The following is a 14,270-nucleotide window of genomic DNA, read 5'->3' as shown; positions in this document are numbered from 1 at the left end:
TGCATAGAAATAATGCACACAGTGATGTTATAGCATGGAGCTAATGCACATACTGATGTTACTGCATAGACATAATACACAGCTATCACTGCATAGAAATAATGCACACAGTTATGTCATCACATAGAAATAATGCACACAGTGATGTTATAGCATGGAGCTAATGCACATACTGATGTTACTGCATAGACATAATACACAGCTATCACTGCATAGAAATAATGCACACAGTTATGTCATCACATAGAAATAATGCACACAGTGATGTTATAGCATGGAACTAATGCACATACTGATGTCACTGCATAGAAATAGCGCACACAGTGGCATCACAGCATAGAAAAATGCACACATTAGCCACTGCATTCAAAAATTGTACACAGTGATGTCACATCAATCATGCACATAGTGATGTCACAGTACAAGCATACTTTACATAGTGATGTCAGAGTTCCAACAATAACGCACACAGTGACATCACAGTAGAGCAAAAACAAATTGCTATGTTACAGTACAGGAAGTATGAATGCATACAGCAGGGACGGGACGGGCAACTACGGGGCTTCATGAGCAATCTTGGAATGGGGTCCTTCAATAGACCATAGATTAGTGTTGGGCCCCATAGCAGCTGCAATGTCTTCTACCCTGTATTACACCTACGCTGGGGCAGCGCACTGTGACCAGGGGTGCACCTAGCCTTTCTACTGCTTGAGGTGAAAACTGAAACGGCGCTCCGACCCCCAATGACAATTTCTTAACCTAACCCCTTCCCTCTGGCTGTACTGGAAAACACTACCTACCTAGCGTTACAAAACATGCAGGAGATTCCAGCGCCACATACTGCGCCCCCTGCGCCTCCCAATACTATACTGCAGATGAGGCAGATAATCCCCCTCTTGCCCCTACCTGGCGCTGCCTGAGGCAATCGCCTCACCTGGCCTCATTGGCGGTGCACCCCTGACCCCTGTGACCCATGGAGGAGATCAGATACACAAGAGAGCGGTAGCAGCACGAAAACTACCAAATAATGTAATATTCTCCCAAAACTAGGACTGGAAACCAGAGCAGAGGCTTCTCACACCAAGACAGTGATGATGTATGTGCACAGTTATTAGGGCTCATGCACACGAGCACGGCCACGTGCACTCCATAGCTCGGATGCCGACCCCTTGACGTGAATGAGATCCTGTCTTTGGTTGTATCTGGTGGATGGAGAGCCATTCAAGTCACCGAGCAAGCACACCAGGAGGGGCACTCAAATATCCAGGAGCTCTGGACAACATATGTATAGAAGTACAATATTTATTAAACACCAATGTATCTCATGAGACACCATTTAGCTAAAATAAATAAAATTCCATAAAATGCGCATAGGGGGTAAATGCAACGTGAATACTGCGCCGTACTGGTGAACAAAGTCTCTGGCTCCAATGGTGACCAGATGAAGTCTCTTGTATACTTCAATGGAACCAAATGTACTGTGGGTACGACGTGTTAGCGTTCCTAGTAGAGCTGGTAAACTGTACGTGTGGGTAATACAGCTCTTGTAGATAAAGGAAGACGCTCGTGGAATGTTATCCATGCATCAACTGGAGCAATATACGTCACCACCAGATGGTAGGCCGATCCTGGTTAGCGCTGGTAATTTTAATCTTACCGCCGAGAGGCAGATTGGTTGCTCAGGATCCTCTCTGTTTCACCGCCGAGACTGACTAGCGGCGTCCCGTGTAGTCTCGCAGTGTTCTCGTGACTTGGCGGTTATTCCACGTAACCAGGCAGTCGCGTATTAAAAAGGTAGCGCTTGTTGGTTCCGCTCTTCCAAAGAGATGGTATGATATGGAGATAGTCAACATTCCTATGCGAATTCAAGAGCTATAGACTACCCTAGATTAAGGAAGTCGCTCGCGGCAATGTCCATGTAAGTCCTGGCTTGCTACTCTGTTCAAACTGGCCAAACGACTTCATCAGGTCACCATTGGAGCCAGAGACTTTGTTCACCAGTACGGCGTAGTATTCACGTTGCATTTACCCCCTATGTGCATTTTATGGTATTTTATGCTATTTTATTTATTTTAGCTAAATGGTGTCTCATGAGATACATTGGTGTTTAATAAATATTGCACTTCTATACATAGGTTGTCCAGAGCTCCTGGATATTTGCGTGCCCCTCCTTTTCTTTTATCTGCTATCACTTTTGGAATTGGGTGAACCTTGAGGAGCGCACCTTCTTGTAGGGATCTCCCAGGTGAGCGGCCATACTCTTGGTATTTTCTTATATATAATTTACTACTATTTGAGTTTGTTACAATGTATCAATGTATTGTAAACAATCGTCTGTGAGCCAATCAGAGCAGCCGCACACATCTCTCTCCTGTCCTGCAATCCAGATAGCACTGACCAACCTGACACATTGTAACGTATGGGAATCGAGTTTTCAGCCTCCGAATGCAAACTAGAATGTCCACATTTGCTGACAGCCAGCAGAGATCTTGAAAATAGTGAAAAATTGAGAATCAAAGTATATTCGAACTGTTCAGAATGTCGCATGCAATATTTCCGGTTTGGGGGCAGATTTCTGGAGCAGGGACCCCCTTACCCCCATTGAAGGTGAAGAGCCACCAGCAATTTGCAAACTGAGATCACATGTTTTCCTTCTCTTTTATTTCCAGTGTCAATTTCCCTTTAAGACGCCATGCTTTACATTTCCTCCAGACCCAGTTCATTAGCAGAAGCTGTAACCCCTCAGTGTCAGGATTTATCTCCCTCTCTGGATGTATCTTCGTCTGGGTTGTGTATTTTCTCTCTGTGTAATTTATGTTCTGGCTGAGATCATAAATCGCATTAAATAAGAGAGTTTACTGGATGTGCTGTGTATAAATCTGCTCTGTGCATGAGGCGCTGGGATATATCTGTGGCGGTGTGTGGAGAAATCCAATTTATACTCGATTTAAGGGCGTCATTGCAATTTGCGGCCATAGATCAGCACAAAACACAATCACAAACAGCCTCTTTGTATCTCCTCTGTGATGTGACAGGGCCTTATGTAAAAAGTGGTCTTTAATCACTGGGGGTCCTCAAGGTCACTTCAACATCTCCAGATCCTCCATCTCCAAAATTGCATGGTAACATTCTATCTTCCTGCAGTCACCACCAGGGGGAGCTCAGGAGCTGTATAAAGCACAGGAGAGGCCGCAGACTGTGCCCTGTGCAGCATCCTGCAGGTCACATGCAACTTCAGCCCAGACGATGATTGGATAGGCCTTAGTATTAGACCGCCGACAGAAAATGAGAAGCAGCCAGGAGGAGATACAAGGACCACAGCAGAATATGAAGGGTTTGTGGTTGTCACCCGTTCATTCCTGGATTGTTACTGGGCAGCTGCCCGCATTCTACCTGATTATTCAGAAACCTGCAAATGGCAAACAGACGCATTGCCTAGGTGCCTCTTCCTAAGTGCTCATGCACAAGAACGTGTGCCGCCCATGCCATGCATTGAGGACTGCAGAGTCCTAAGGACCCCAAGGACTGGACCAGTAGCAGCAATAGTCTTTTGCATTGCCCTCTTCACTTTTTAGGAATTGTATGGCGACATTATTTGGAAAGTGAATGGCAGGATACTATGAAATACAGGCAGACACTATATTGCAGTAGTATTACTATACTTTGTGGAAGTAGTACTTCAGCATTATATTTGGCCTTTGATTGGTGGTCTTGGAAGGGGCTTGTGTTATTTGGCATTGTATGGCGGTATTTAGGTATCTTTCAGTGTATTATACACTTAGCACTGGCGTTCCCTTGGCAGCAGTTATGTGTCTTATTGGGTCTGCGGCACGGGACTGCAACCTCTGGCACTCCAGGTGTGGTGAAACTACATCTCCCATCATGCACACTTGCTTGGCTGTTCTCTGAACTCCCAGAGAAGTGAAAGGAGCATGCTGGGAGTTGTAGCTTCACAACAGCTGGAGACTGGAGTGCCAAAGGTTGCTGATCCCTAGTCTACGGTAAAGAAAGGAGCCACGGGGGACAGTAAATACTGACACTACTAATTAATGGTATTTTTACATACAATTAACCTTAAGAAGAGCGAACACAGAGAATCAGTCCCTGGAATCCATTGTCCTCCAACCGATATGAAGTCACCAATCCTCATCACCTTTAGGCTCCATTCACACATCCTCAATTCCATTATGCATTTTGTGGAACGGAATTGCGGATCATACATTTCTATGGGGCCGCACGACGTCATCCCCGATCTGGACCTGCGGACCCGCACTTCCAGGTCCGCAATTCCGATCCCCCAAAAAATAGAACATGTCCTATAGAATAGGCATATTCTCTTAGTGCCGGCAATGTGCCGTCCGCAAAATGCGGAACGCACATTGCCGCTGTCTGTGTTTTGCGGATCCGTGGATCTGCAAAACACACGGATGTGTGAATGGACCCTCATGAGGACCAGTCACCAACTCAATAGTAATTAACTGGTTAATTAACTGTCTCAAGTGGAAGGAGAGCAGATACAATGTAACAAGTCACAGTCATCAGGTCCTAGCAGATCACTCATGTGTTCTGTCATTGTGTTCATTATAGAGCCCCTCCCCTATTATACTGCTGCCCTCCCTTGATCCCCTTCCCAGTATAGAGCACCTTCCTACTAGGGTGCCTTCCCTAAATCTAAACCCCCACTCCTTTATAGACGCCTCTCCCATGATAGAATCATATCCAGAGAAGGAGCCACTCCGTTATAGACCCCTTTTGATTATAGACCCCCTACCCGATTATCGAGCCCCCCTTATGCCATTATCAAATGATTTTTCAATTATAGACCCCACTCTCATTTAAAAGCCCCTCCCCTATTATAGACCCCTACCCCATTATACAGCCCCTCTCCATCCTCGTTCATCATTGGAGATGGTGACTTTATAGACCCTGGTCCTATGATAGACCTTTCCCCCCCCCCCCCCCATTATAGAATCCCTCTCCCTCCTCATGTATTGGGGATAATGACATTGTAACTAGCACATCCATAGTCCCAGGTGCACATCCATAGTCCCAGGTGCACATCCATAAAGCTAGCATGCAGACAGCAAACAAAAACGTATGACAGCACGACATTACACATGCAAACAATAGACCTAAGGATTAGGGATTATTCTGGATTAAAGTGGTAAAGCGCTGGCTGACGGTAGATGGGCCCGACACACATTTAATCAAAAATGTGCCCAAAGAGCTTGCATTTTTTTTTCCTGGTAGGTATAGTAGCACTTTAATCCAGAATAATCCCTAATCCTTAGTTCTATTGTTTGCATGTGTCATGGTGTGCTGCCATACGTTTTTGTTTGCTGTCTGCATTATAACGATACCACTATTATAATATATAATTAGTATGAGAGATTCGGGGGACACTATATCTCCTTATGGAAATCCCCTTATGGTGGGTTTACACGGCCCGAGAATTGGGAAGATTGTCAGGAACGACCGTTCCTGCAAATGGTCATTCCCAACAATCTTCCCATGTAAATGTGCTGCAGCTCACCTGAGGAATGAGTGAAACGCTTGTTCTTCGGGTGATCCGGTCGTTCATGCAGGCACCACCAATCGTGGCTTCTGGGCAGCAGATCGTGCCCTCTAAACAGTGATCTGCCCAGAAACCATGAATCTGAGATGGCTGCAAGTAAATGCGTCTCCTTCATAGAACGAGCAGCTGACTGTCAGAAAGAAACATGTCTTTCCCGACAATCGGCCGTTCAGTAGGCCGATGTAAATAGAGCTTCACTGTATTATTATATCCTATTATGGGACTCTGCCGAAATCTGTGTGCCTCTCTTCCTGCGCCTGTTCTCATAGTACAACTACATTTTCCTAGCCCCCACTTGCACTACCTGTCTGGGTGACCACTACTTATATCCAGCTACATGTACAGATGTAGAGAGCTCCCTCTAGTGGTGGCTGTATAATCTGTATGCAGTGAGCTCCCTCTAGTGGTGGCTGTATATATCTGAATGTAGTGAGCTCCCTCTAGTGGTGGCTGTATAATCTGTATGTAGTGAGCTCCCTCTAGTGGTGGCTGTATAATCTGTATGTAGTGAACTCTCTCTAGTGTTGGCTGTATAATCTGTATGTAGTGAGCTCCCTCTAGTGGTGACTGTATAATCTGTATGTAGTGAGCTCCCTCTAGTGGTGGCTGTATAATCTGTATGTAGTGAGCTCCCTCTAGTGGTGGCTGTATAATCTGTATGCAGTGAGCTCCCTCTAGTGGTGGCTGTATAATCTGTATGTAGTGAGCTCCCTCTAGTGGTGGCTGTATAATCTGTATGTAGTGAGCTCCCTCTAGTGGTGGCTGTATAATCTGTATGTAGTGAGCTCCCTCTAGTGGTGGCTGTATAATCTGTATGTAGTGAGCTCCCTCTAGTGGTGACTGTATAATCTGTATGTAGTGAGCTCCCTCTAGTGGTGGCTGTATAATCTGTATGTAGTGAGCTCCCTCTAGTGGTTACTGTATAATCTGTATGTAGTGAGCTCCCCTAGTGGTGCTGTATAATCTGTATGTAGTGAGCTCCCTCTAGTGGTGACTGTATAATCTGTATGTAGTGAGCTCCCTCTAGTGGTGGCTGTATAATCTGTATGTAGTGAGCTCCCTCTAGTGGTGTCTGTATAATCTGTATGTAGTGAGCTCCCTCTAGTGGTGACTGTATAATCTGTATGTAGTGAGCTCCCTCTAGTGGTGGCTGTATAATCTGTATGTAGTGAGCTCCCTCTAGTGGTGGCTGTATAATCTGTATGTAGTGAGCTCCCTCTAGTGGTGGCTGTATAATCTGTATGTAGTGAGCTCCCTCTAGTGGTTGCTGTATAATCTGTATGTAGTGAGCTCCCCCTAGTGGTGGCTGTATAATCTGTATGAAGTGAGCTCCCTCTAGTGGTAACTGTATAATCTGTATGTAGTGAGCTCCCTCTAGTGGTGACTGTATAATCTGTATGTAGTGAACTCTCTCTAGTGGTGGCTGTATAATCTATATGTAGTGAGCTCCCTCTAGTGGTGACTGTATAATCTGTATGTAGTGAGATCCCTCTAGTGGTGGCTGTATAATCTCTATGTAGTGAGCTTCCCCTAGTGGTGGCTGTATAATCTATATGTACTGAGCTCCCTCTAGTGGTGGCTGTATAATCTGTATATAGTGAGCTCCCTCTAGTGGTGACTGTATAATCTGTATGCAGTGAGCTCCCTCTAGTGGTGTCTGTATAATCTGTATGTAGTGAGCTCCCCCTAGTGATGGATGTATAATCTGTATGTAGTGAGCGCCCTCTAATGGTGGCTGTATAATCTGTATGTAGTGAGCTCCCTCTAGTGGTGGCTGTATAATCTGTATGCAGTGAGCTCCCTCTAGTGGTGTATGTATAATCTGTATGTAGTGAGCTCCCTCTAGTGGTGGCTGTATAATCTGTATGTAGTGAGCTCCCTCTAGTGGTGGCTGTATAATCTGTATGCAGTGAGCTCCCCCTGGTGGTGGCTGTAGATATCAGCTACCACTGCTTGGTGTTGGCCCCCTGTAACCATGGGTCCCATAGTGATCTATGGAAAGTAGTCCAGGGGCACCTACCAGTCAGCACCTCTGAAGGGCAGAAAAGACACTATGACTGGGTGGAGTCTTATTTGTACCTGTTGACTGTTCAGGTAAAGATGTGAGCTGGAGACGCCCGGTGCTACCATATGGAAGGCATAGGATGTAACAGGATAGCACATGTTGAAGCCGTATTGTAACAATGGAATACATGATGGTTGTGGTGTTTAATGTTCATTTGATGATTAACTCCTTACATGCCGCAGGTATAACTGTGTGTATTAGTGCAGTATACGTGACTTGGGCTGACTGCGCTCTGTGTCTCATGGGGGAGGCGATCAGGACAATGCTAGATGTGCTCATTAGTGGAGGTGACAATATAACCGGCTCATTAATGACTCATCCTCAGGTCTGATGACCTGACGCTCGTTATTGTCACATCCCGGCTCGTGTTAACCCTTCCCATATATAGATCATGGACACTGATGTGCTTATATTTCATTCTACTAGAAAACGTCCCCATTAAGGAGCAGATATTAGCAAAGAAACGGGTAGATCTTCTAGCCGCTCAGACGATCGTCTCTGGGAACCTATTAAACCCCGTAAGTGACAAAGAGCTTCATCTAGGCTGCGATAGCTGTTCATTTCATCAGCCCGGAGCGGCTGCCATTTGGCGCTCTGCATCCATCCTCATGATTAGCAGGATACGTGGATGCATCAAGCAGATGGGGAGCGTCATGGATTCTGTGCAACAAGTAAATGTGGGATTTAGGCCTCATGCACACGGCCGTTGTTGCTGTCTGCATCCGTTGCACATTTCCGTGGCCCTGCAAAAAAAATATAGCATGTCCTATTCTTGTCCGTTTTGCGGACAAGAATAGGCATGTCTACAATAAGCCGCCCGTTCCATTCCACAAATTGCGTAAGAAAACACGGGCGGCTTCCGTTTTTTGCGGATCCGCGGTTTGCAGACCGCAAAAACCAGCATGGTCGTGTGCATGTAGCCTTACTTTGTAAAGCTTTGTATTTTAGAATTTCATCTAATCTCATATTTAAAGAAAGAAAAATGAAAAGAAATTCCTGAGTTTTTTTCCTTGGCTGAAAATCTAAATCAGATACATTTGTAGCAAAATCTCAGCTGTGAAAATTGTCTATGGCATTAATGGAAAGAGATGAGCGCTGTACTCAGGTTATAGAGATACATGGAAATGCTGCTTCAGTTGTACTGGGACACAGATACCCCACCGTCAGATACTTATCCCCTATCCTGTGTAACACAGTTGTAGGAAGGTGTAGAGTTTTATTAAGGTGTAGTGCAGCAGTAAAGTGTAGTGTAGCAGTAAGGTGTAGTGTAGCAGTAAGGTGTAGTGTAGCAGTAAGGTGTAGCGTTGTAGTGCATCATTAAGGTGTAGGGTTTCAGTAAGGTGTAGGGTTTCAGTAAGGTGTAGAGTTTTATTAAGGTGTAGAGTTTTATTAAGGTGTAGTGCAGCAGTAAAGTGTAGAGTTGCAGTAAGCAGTGATGGCCAGTTCGCCGTGTTCGCCCACGAACACATGCGGGCTGCCATCCTAAATCACAAGTCCAGCGAGGCACAGGTAAGTCCTTACCTGTGCCTGCGCCGCGAGCCGGTCTAAAACAAATGCGGTCACCGGGAGCAGGAAGTTCCGAGAACAGCCGCCGGGGGCCTTCATCGGGCTGTTCTCAGAACTGCCTGCTCCCAGTGACCGTATTTGTTTCAGATCGGCTCACGGCACAGGAACAGGTAAGGACTTACCTGTGCCTCGCTGGACTTGTGATTTAGGATGGCAGGTGTAATACAAGCTGTAGTGCAGTAGTAAGATGTAGGGTTGTAGTAAGGTGTAAAGCTGTAGGAAGGTGTACAGTTGTAGGAAGGTGTAGATTAGCAGTACGGTGTAGGGTTGTAGTAAGGTGTAGGGTTGTAGTAAGGTGTAGTGCTGCAGTAAAGTGTAGAGTTGTAGGAAGGTGTAGCGTTGTAGTAAGGTGTAGTGTAACAGTAAGGTGTAGTGTAGCAGTAAGGTGTAGCGTTGTAGTAAGGTGTAGGGTTTCAGTAAGGTGTAGTGTAGCAGTAAGGTGTAGTGTAGCAGTAAGGTGTAGCGTTGTAGTAAGGTTTCAGTAAGGTGTAGTGTAGCAGTAAGGTGTAGTGTAGCAGTAAGGTGTAGCATTGTAGTAAGGTGTAGGGTTTCAGTAAGGTGTAGTGTAGCAGTAAGGTGTAGGGTTGTAGTAAGGTGTAGGGTTGCAGTAAGGAGTAGCGTTGTAGGAAGGTGTAGTGTAGCAGTAAGGTGTAGGGTTGCAGTAAGGTGTAGGGTTGCAGTAAGGTGTAGGGTTGCAGTAAGGTGTAGCGTTGTAGTAAGGTGTAGTGTAGCAGTAAGGTGTAGTGTAGCAGTAAGGTGTAGTGTAGCAGTAAGGTGTAGGGTTGCAGTAAGGTGTAGGGCTGTAGTAAGGTGTAGGGTTGCAGTAAGGTGTAGGGTTGTAGGAAGGTGTAGGGTTGCAGTAAGGTGTAGGGTTGCAGTAAAGTGTAGTGTAGCAGTAAGGTGTAGGGTTGCAGTAAGGTGTAGGGTTGTAGGAAGGTGTAGGGTTGTAGGAAGGTGTAGGGTTGCAGTAAGGTGTAGGGTTGCAGTAAGGTGTAGTGTAGCAGTAAGATGTAGGGTTGCAGTAAGGTGTAGTGCAGTAGTAAAATGTAGGGTTGTAGGAAGGTGTAGTGCAGCAGTAAGGTGTAGCGTTGTAGTAAGGTGTAGTGTAGCAGTAAGGTGTAGTGTAGCAGTAAGGTGTAGCGTTGTAGTAAGGTGTAGTGTTGTAGTAAGGTGTAGTGTAGCAGTAAGGTGTAGCGTTGTAGTAAGGTGTAGGGTTTCAGTAAGGTGCAGTGTAGCAGTAAGGTGTAGTGTAGCAGTAAGGTGTAGCGTTGTAGTAAGGTGTAGGGTTTCAGTAAGGTGTAGTGTAGCAGTAAGGAGTAGTGTAGCAGTAAGGTGTAGGGTTGTAGGAAGGTGTAGCGTTGTAGTAAGGTGTAGGGTTGCAGTAAGGTGTAGCGTTGTAGGAAGGTGTAGTGTAGCAGTAAGGTGTAGGATTGCAGTAAGGTGTAGGGTTGCAGTAAGGTGTAGCGTTGTAGGAAGGTGTAGTGCAGCAGTAAGGTGTAGGGTTGCAGTAAGGTGTAGGGTTGTGGGAAGGTGTAGGGTTGCAGTAAGGTGTAGGGTTGCAGTAAGGTGTAGTGTAGCAGTAAGGTGTAGGGTTGCCGTAAGGTGTAGGGTTGCCGTAAGGTGTAGTGTAGCAGTAAGGTGTAGGGTTGCAGTAAGGTGTAGTGTAGCAGTAAGGTGTAGGGTAGCCGTAAGGTGTAGGGTAGCCGTAAGGTGTAGTGTAGCAGTAAGGTGTAGGGTTGCAGTAAGGTGTAGGGTTGCAGTAAGGTGTAGGGTTGCAGTAAGGTGTAGTGTAGCAGTAAGGTGTAGGGTTGTAGGAAGGTGTAGGGTTGCAGTAAGGTGTAGGGTTGCAGTAAGGTTTAGTGTAGCAGTAAGGTGTAGGGTTGCAGTAAGGTGTAGCGTTGTAGTAAGGTGTAGGGTTTCAGTAAGGTGTAGTGTAGCAGTAAGGTGTAGCGTTGTAGTAAGGTGTAGGGTTTCAGTAAGGTGTAGTGTAGCAGTAAGGTGTAGTGTAGCAGTAAGGAGTAGTGTAGCAGTAAGGTGTAGGGTTGTAGGAAGGTGTAGCATTGTAGTAAGGTGTAGGGTTGCAGTAAGGTGTAGCGTTGTAGGAAGGTGTAGTGTAGCAGTAAGGTGTAGGGTTGCAGTAAGGTGTAGCGTTGTAGGAAGGTGTAGTGCAGCAGTAAGGTGTAGGGTTGCAGTAAGGTGTAGCGTTGTAGTAAGGTGTAGTGTAGCAGTAAGGTGTAGGGTTGCAGTAGGGTGTAGGGTTGCAGTAAGGTGTAGGGTTGTAGGAAGGTGTAGGGTTGCAGTAAGGTGTAGGGTTGCAGTAAGGTGTAGTGTAGCAGTAAGGTGTAGGGTTGCCGTAAGGTGTAGGGTTGCAGTAAGGTGTAGTGTATCAGTAAGGTGTAGGGTTGCAGTAAGGTGTAGGGTTGCAGTAAGGTGTAGTGTAGCAGTAAGGTGTAGGGTTGCAGTAAGGTGTAGGGTTGCAGTAAGGTGTAGTGTAGCAGTAAGGTGTAGGGTTGTAGGAAGGTGTAGGGTTGCAGTAAGGTGTAGGGTTGCAGTAAGGTGTAGGGTTTCAGTAAAGTGTAGTGTAGCAGTAAGGTGTAGTGTAGCAGTAAGGTGTAGGGTTGCAGTAAGGTGTAGGGTTGCAGTAAGGTGTAGTGTAGCAGTAAGGTGTAGCATTGTAGTAAGGTGTAGGGTTTCAGTAAGGTGTAGTGTAGCAGTAAGGTGTAGGGTTGTAGTAAGGTGTAGGGTTGCAGTAAGGAGTAGCGTTGTAGGAAGGTGTAGTGTAGCAGTAAGGTGTAGGGTTGCAGTAAGGTGTAGGGTTGCAGTAAAGGTGTAGCGTTGTAGTAAGGTGTAGTGTAGCAGTAAGGTGTAGGGTTGCAGTAAGGTGTAGGGTTGCAGTAAGGTGTAGGGTTGCAGTAAGGTGTAGGGTTGCAGTAAAGTGTAGTGTAGCAGTAAGGTGTAGGGTTGTAGGAAGGTGTAGGGTTGCAGTAAGGTGTAGGGTTGCAGTAAGGTGTAGTGTAGCAGTAAGATGTAGGGTTGCAGAAAGGTGTAGTGCAGTAGTAAAATGTAGGGTTGTAGGAAGGTGTAGTGCAGCAGTAAGGTGTAGCGTTGTAGTAAGGTGTAGTGTAGCAGTAAGGTGTAGTGTAGCAGTAAGGTGTAGCATTGTAGTAAGGTGTAGTGTTGTAGTAAGGTGTAGTGTAGCAGTAAGGTGTAGCGTTGTAGTAAGGTGTAGGGTTTCAGTAAGGTGCAGTGTAGCAGTAAGGTGTAGTGTAGCAGTAAGGTGTAGCGTTGTAGTAAGGTGTAGGGTTTCAGTAAGGTGTAGTGTAGCAGTAAGGAGTAGTGTAGCAGTAAGGTGTAGCGTTGTAGTAAGGTGTAGCGTTGTAGGAAGGTGTAGTGTAGCAGTAAGGTGTAGGATTGCAGTAAGGTGTAGGGTTGCAGTAAGGTGTAGCGTTGTAGGAAGGTGTAGTGCAGCAGTAAGGTGTAGGGTTGCAGTAAGGTGTAGGGTTGTAGGAAGGTGTAGGGTTGCAGTAAGGTGTAGGGTTGCAGTAAGGTGTAGTGTAGCAGTAAGGTGTAGGGTTGCCGTAAGGTGTAGGGTTGCCGTAAGGTGTAGTGTAGCAGTAAGGTGTAGGGTTGCAGTAAGGTGTAGTGTAGCAGTAAGGTGTAGGGTAGCCGTAAGGTGTAGGGTTGCAGTAAGGTGTAGTGTAGCAGTAAGGTGTAGTGTAGCAGTAAGGTGTAGGGTTGCAGTAAGGTGTAGGGTTGCAGTAAGGTGTAGTGTAGCATAAGGTGTAGGGTTGTAGGAAGGTGTAGGGTTGCAGTAAGGTGTAGGGTTGCAGTAAGGTGTAGGGTTGCAGTAAGGTGTAGCATTGTAGTAAGGTGTAGGGTTTCAGTAAGGTGTAGTGTAGCAGTAAGGTGTAGGGTTTCAGTAAGGTGTAGTGTAGCAGTAAGGTGTAGCGTTGTAGTAAGGTGTAGGGTTTCAGTAAGGTGTAGTGTAGCAGTAAGGTGTAGTGTAGCAGTAAGGAGTAGTGTAGCAGTAAGGTGTAGGGTTGTAGGAAGGTGTAGCATTGTAGTAAGGTGTAGGGTTGCAGTAAGGTGTAGCGTTGTAGGAAGGTGTAGTGTAGCAGTAAGGTGTAGGGTTGCAGTAAGGTGTAGGGTTGCAGTAAGGTGTAGCGTTGTAGGAAGGTGTAGTGCAGCAGTAAGGTGTAGGGTTGCAGTAAGGTGTAGCGTTGTAGTAAGGTGTAGTGTAGCAGTAAGGTGTAGGGTTGCAGTAAGGTGTAGGGTTGCAGTAAGGTGTAGGGTTGCAGTAAGGTGTAGCGTTGTAGGAAGGTGTAGTGCAGCAGTAAGGTGTAGGGTTGCAGTAAGGTGTAGGGTTGTAGGAAGGTGTAGGGTTGCAGTAAGGTGTAGTGTAGCAGTAAGGTGTAGGGTTGCCGTAAGGTGTAGGGTTGCCGTAAGGTGTAGTGTAGCAGTAAGGTGTAGGGTTGCAGTAAGGTGTAGTGTAGCAGTAAGGTGTAGGGTAGCCGTAAGGTGTAGGGTTGCAGTAAGGTGTAGTGTAGCAGTAAGGTGTAGGGTTGCAGTAAGGTGTAGGGTTGCAGTAAGGTGTAGGGTTGCAGTAAGGTGTAGGGTTGCAGTAAGGTGTAGGGTTGCAGTAAGGTGTAGTGTAGCAGTAAGGTGTAGGGTTGTAGGAAGGTGTAGGGTTGCAGTAAGGTGTAGGGTTGCAGTAAGGTGTAGTGTAGCAGTAAGGTGTAGGGTTGCAGTAAGGTGTAGGGTTGCAGTAAGGTGTAGCGTTGTAGTAAGGTGTAGGGTTTCAGTAAGGTATAGTGTAGCAGTAAGGTGTAGCGTTGTAGTAAGGTGTAGGGTTTCAGTAAGGTGTAGTGTAGCAGTAAGGTGTAGTGTAGCAGTAAGGAGTAGTGTAGCAGTAAGGTGTAGGGTTGTAGGAAGGTGTAGCATTGTAGTAAGGTGTAGGGTTGCAGTAAGGTGTAGCGTTGTAGGAAGGTGTAGTGTAGCAGTAAGGTGTAGGGTTGCAGTAAGGTGTAGGGTTGCAGTAAGGTGTAGCGTTGTAGGAAGGTGTAG

This window comes from Bufo gargarizans, chromosome 8 (assembly GCF_014858855.1).
Source record: "Bufo gargarizans isolate SCDJY-AF-19 chromosome 8, ASM1485885v1, whole genome shotgun sequence".
In the NCBI taxonomy this organism is placed as follows: Eukaryota; Metazoa; Chordata; class Amphibia; order Anura; family Bufonidae; genus Bufo; species Bufo gargarizans.
Note: the sequence above shows the minus strand (reverse complement) of the source record.